Below are 6,247 nucleotides of genomic sequence, written 5' to 3' on the forward strand. Positions count from 1 at the left end.
CAATGTTCTCATCCTTTTGTAATGTTTTTTTTCCCTTACCTCTTTCTTAGTCTTCCCTTACCCCACCCCAGGAATGGAAACAGGTTAGGATGAGCTAATAATGCGCTTCCACAATTTTCTTTATGGCCAATTTGCAGGTATGTACTTTTAATGTTAGAGGACTTAACGCTCAAACGAAAAGGAACCAAATCTGCCACTTTTTACATAAAAAAGAAAGTAGATGTAGCTTTGATACAGGAATCTCCCTTCCGAGTCAACCATATGCCTAAACTGTCGCATTTGCTATACAATCAATGGTGTGATAGCCCATCACCTCACTCTGCATCAGAAGGGGTTAGTATTGCTATACACAGAAGGACCCCGTTGTCCATTATTCAACTATGGTTGACGGAGAAGGTAGATTTATCTTTATCAAGGGCACTGTAGGCCCCCAACTGTTCACTTTTGGAAATTTCTACGCTCCCAACACTGCGCAGGCGAACTGGCTTAGGGTACTTTTTACACTAGCGGCAGGACGAAAGGCCGCCAGACTAAAACGACGACATGTCCGACTTTAGTCCGACGGCCTCTCGCCGTGCACTGCGGTGCTGCGCCAGAGCTCCGCCCCCGTCCCCATTATAGTCAATGGGGACGGAGCGGCGGCACGGCGAAATAGCGGTAGGAAGGATCCGACAGGGTGAACAGCCTGTTGGATCCGTCCTGCCGCTAGTGTTAAAGTAGCCTTAGTGATGTTATAGCCAAGTGTCGCAGAAGGCATAGTCATGTTGGGTGGTGACTTTAATGGGGCTTTGTTTCCGAGCCTTGATTGTTCGACCGGGTCTTCAGCAATGTCTTTGTCATCCCTACGTAAAATAAAAAAAAATGCATTGGCCACACAAGGTTTAGTGGATGCATGGAGAGTAATGCATTCAAATTAGAAAGATTACACCTATCTTTCTGTAGCTCATCGTTCCTACCAAAGATTAGACTACATTTTCTTTCCAACCCAATCCCTTGAGCACAAATCAGAAATATATTACTATCTGATCATGCTCCAGTTTTCGTTAGTATTGTAATACCAAACATGCAGAAGACAGAGTTCAGGTGGAGACTAAATGAAACCCTGATCACTGGCTCTCATACCTCTAGGTTAGCTGATCTTATGGAAGAATCCACTGATATCTCAAAAGCAACGTTGTTGGATGCCCACAAATCTGTCATGAGAGGGCATTTTATCCCCTTAGGTTCACATGTTAAAAAACAAAGACATAAAAGAAACGTAGCTGCAGAAGCCCTGGCACCTTTGGACACCTTGAGATCAGAACTGAGGAACTTGTTTAACAAACTGCGAAATTGTTTTTATCCACGCAATATAAATATTCCGCTTATGGTAATAAAGCGTCAAAAATACTACTATCTAATATATAAAGCTGAGTGTATGTGTACAGTACAGACCAAAAGTTTGGACACACCTTCTCATTCAAAGAGTTTTCTTTATTTTCATGACTATGAAGGCATCAAAACTATGAATTAACACATGTGGAATTATATACATAACAAACAAGTGTGAAACAACTGAAAATATGTCATATTCTAGGTTCTTCAAAGTAGCCACCTTTTGCTTTGATTACTGCTTTGCACACTCTTGGCATTCTCTTGATGAGCTTCAAGAGGTAGTCCCCTGAAATGGTCTTCCAACAGTCTTGAAGGAGTTCCCAGAGATGCTTAGCACTTGTTGGCCCATTTGCCTTCACTCTGCGGTCCAGCTAACCCCAAACCATCTCGATTGGGTTCAGGTCCGGTGACTGTGGAGGCCAGGTCATCTGGCGCAGCACCCCATCACTCTCCTTCATGGTCAAATAGCCCTTACTTTCAAAGTTTTCCCAATTTTTTCGGCTGACTGACTGACCTTCATTTCTTAAAGTAATGATAGCCACTCGTTTTTCTTTACTTAGCTGCTTTTTTCTTGCCATAATACAAATTCTAACAGTCTATTCAGTAGGACTATCAGCTGTGTATCCACCTGACTTCTCCTCAACGCCACTGATGGTCCCAACCCCATTTATAAGGCAAGAAATCCCACTTATTAAACCTGACAGGGCACACCTGTGAAGTGAAAATCATTTCAGGGGACTACCTCATGAAGCTCATCAAGAGAATGCCAAGAGTGTGCAAAGCAGTAATCAAAGCAAAAGGTGGCTACTTTGAAGAACCTAGAATATGACATATTTTCAGTTGTTTCACACTTGTTTGTTATGTATATAATTCCACATGTGTTAATTCATAGTTTTGATGCCTTCAGTGTGAATCTACAATTTTCATAGTCATGAAAATAAAGAAAACTCTTTGAATGAGAAGGTGTGTCCAAACTTTTGGTCTGTACTGTATGTGCACTAAAGTAATCCGCACCGTCGCATTTACAATCACGAAATTTGGCACACAGGTACATCAGGTGTCCGGGAAGGTTTTAGACCAGGTCTCAGCTCTCTAGGACGTACCGTTCCTGAGATATTCCCAAAAAATGCATTAGCCAATAGAAGCTTGGTCACATGACCCTTATCAGCCAATAGAAGCTCGCTTCACATATACAGTTTTACTCCAGGTTTCCATAACAACCCAGCCATTTATCTTCACTGCTGTAGGGGAGCTTTAAAGGTAATCTGTCACCAGGATAATCGCTATTGAAGTAAAGCCATGGCCTAATAGCACTTAGTACCTAATTTCAAGATGTGCCTTTGTTCCAGCAATAGATGTTTTTATCCTCTGAAAATCCAGTTAATTTGGTATGCAAATGAGCCAGTAAGGTGCCTGTCACTCTTGCAGGAAGGAGCCCAGACACGCCCCCTGCCACAATGTGTCCTCAAATGACTTAAAATCCCACCCCCAGGTCCTGCTAATCCACGCCCCTTATCTGGTTAGGCCCCTCCCATTCCTGAGCCGACGGGGATTGGAAAAAAAATGAAGGTAAAAAATTAACTTCTGTCAGCTGCAGGGGTGGGAGGGAGGGTGACTTTCTCTCTGCAGCTTACACTCAGACAGCACAGTGCTGCTGTCTTAGAGTGAGCTGTTTAAAAGGACATGCCCCCTATCCGGTTAGGCCACGCCCCCTCCCACTCCTCAGCTGACAGGGATTGTAAAAATCTAATTCTGTCACTGGAGAGAAGCTAAAGCACTAGCCAAATTTACTGATGTAGTCTCGGATATACCTTTATGGGATGATCAGACTATACCAATTGTGCAAGGACTAATGGAAGCGGATAAATGGATATCTGCGGGAGTCAGAACTTTAGATGATTTATGAGCAAGGTCTCATGATGACATTTGAAGTCTTGACTCAGAAATAGGACATACCACATACCCATTTTTTCTCCTATCTACAACTCAGGGCTGCAGTCTAGAGCAAATTCCCAGAGTATCCAAGTATCCACCTATAGGAGTCTGCACTGGTGCAAGGATTTTTGCCACCTTAGGCAAAAGCTAATTTTGCTGCCCCCTTGACTCCGCCTATTGACCCGCCCCTTTTTTGTCAGCCACCTATTCATACAGACTGTACCCTTCATTGTGGTAAGGCCACGTTTTCTCCCTCCAGCTACATACCATGCTGAGGGCAGATCCCCACAAGTGTCACCCACAGATCCCCCCATAACAGTGTCACCCACAGATCTCCCCACAAGTGTCACCCACAGATCCCCCCACAAGTGTCACCCACAGATCCCCCCCAAGTGTCACCCACAGATCCCCCCACAAGTGTCACCCACAGATCTCCCCACAAGAGTCACCCACAGATCCCCCACAAGAGTCACCCACAGATCCCCCCACAAGTGTCACCCACAGATCCTCCCACAAGTGTCACCCACAGATCCCCCCCACAAGTGTCACCCACAGATCCTCCCACAAGTGTCACCCACAGATCCCTCCCACAAGTGTCACCCACAGATCCCCCCAAGTGTCACCCACAGATCCCCCCAAGTGTCACCCACAGATCCCCCCACAAGTGTCACCCACAGATCCCCCCACAAGTGTCACCCACAGATCCCCCCACAAGTGTCACCCATAGATCTCCCCACAAGTGTCACCCACAGATCCCCCACAAGTGTCACCCACAGATCACCCCACAAGTGTCACCCACAGATCCTCCCACAAGTGTCACCCACAGATCCCCCCACAAGTGTCACCCACAAATCCCCCCACAAGTGTCACCCACAGATCCCCCCACAAGTGTCACCCACAGATCCCCCCACAAGTGTCACCCACAGATCCCCCCACAAGTGTCACCCACAGATCCCCTCCCCTCCCAGCGCCGCCTCCTAGCTAATTTATTCACGTCACTTGCCGCTGTGTAATTGCAGAGAAGCGCCGTAATCTCGCACAGGCGCACTGGATACAGTAGTCTGCACCCGGGATGTGCGGACTACTGGCAGAGGCATCGTCGAGCGAGGTGTGCTGGAAGACGGGGCATGTGCACTCCGCTCGACGATGCCTCTGCCAGTAGTCCGCACATCCCGGGCGCAGACTACTGTATCCAGTGCGCCTGTGCGAGATTACGGCGCTTCTCTGCAATTACACAGCGGCAAGTGAAGTGAATAAATTAGCTAGGAGGCGGCGCTGCGGGCCGGATAAAAAGGTCCTAATGCTAAGCCTGGCCCAGCAAGAGTGCGCTCTACGCAGTGGCGTACTTTGCTTATGGGTGGCTTTGGCCCTGATAGGAGTTGTCAAAACTCAGGGCCCTAAAGGATTAGTATCAGCAGTTTATGCGCATTTAGTTCAAGCAAAGATTAGTGCAGAACCTCTACCAGTAATTGTCAAATGGAAAAGAAAGATTCCCACACTTACAAATGAATCTATAACGGATTTATTGGAGTCACATTTACAAGTATCACCCGCAATAAATAACAAAATAATTAAACTCTATATTCATCATCAGTCATATTTACCACCACCTAGGATGTACAGGACGGGCAGAGCAGCCTCCACTGCTGCCCGAGGTGTGGGCAAGCAGACTTCTGGCACATGATCTGGAGCTGCAGCTCGATAGCCGCATTCTGGAGGGAAGCGACAGATCTTCTTTCCTCACTACTGCCGGGCCGGGCGTCATGTTCGCCTGAGGCCTGTCTGTTAGGTATATTGAGTGATGATAATTGGGATCACTATAGGACAATATTCCTAAGGGAATCTCTGTGCATAGCGCTGAGATGGTATAGTCCTAATACTCCGACCCTGACCATGTGGAAATTACAAATAAATCAGATCCTGCCCTACATAGTATTAGTTTATAAACACCGCAATAAGCCACAAAAATTTGATAAAGTGTGGGGCATATAGTGCGGGGCAACACAAACAATGTGTTCGACCTCGAGATTAAGACGGGCAATCGCAACAGCTCGCGGGGACATGGTGCAGTGGGTGTAACAGATCTCCCTATGCACACTAAATCACTACGATTCAAGTATTGGTAAACGGTGTTGAAAAGGCAGGTCAGAAGAATAGTTCAGACAGTAACCGTTTTATTGTTATTTGTTTCTTTTCTTTTTTCACAGAATCAAGTAACTCGGATTATAAAGGTTTGAAATCTTTGATGTATATTCTGTAATCGATAATGTGCCTTGATGCTGTACTGTTAACTGTCAGCTGCTGAGGTGGGAGGGAGGGTGACTTTCTCCCTGCAGCTCACACTCAGACAGCACAGTGCTGCTGTCTTAGAGTGAGCTGTTCAAAAGGACACGCCCCCGATCCAGTAAAGGCCACTGTTAAGGGGGCGGGCCCCTGTGGAGGTCACTGCCAAGGGGGTGGTATGCTGTGAAAGTCACTGTTAAAGGAGAAGGCTGCAGTAAAGATCAAAGTTAAGGGGGTGGGCTGCTGTAGAGGTCCAATTTTAAGGGACGGGGCACTGTGGGGGGGGGAATCAGTGTTGAGGGGTGGGGGGCTGTGGAGGTCACCGTTTTGGGGGCGGGGTGCTGTAGATGTCACTGTTATAATAGATAGTGTTGATATTTTTTAACGACACCTAAACATTAAATGAAATAGATTAAATATACCCGGGTCCTTCAGCTAGTCCCAAATAAAAAAGAGGAAAGTTGCCTCTTTTATCTCCCTTATTAGATCCTCTAATTCATAGGAATATCGCAAGACAGATCTAATTGCGAAGCAATTCTGTGAATATTATAGTCAATTATATAATCTACACGAGCCCTTAAAGGGACTCTGTCACCACTTTCTAACCCCCCCTTTTAAAAGTATTGTTATCTCCATGGCGCCCCTGTGATTACAA

Source organism: Bufo bufo, chromosome 9 (genome assembly GCF_905171765.1).
Source record: "Bufo bufo chromosome 9, aBufBuf1.1, whole genome shotgun sequence".
NCBI lineage: Eukaryota > Metazoa > Chordata > Amphibia > Anura > Bufonidae > Bufo > Bufo bufo.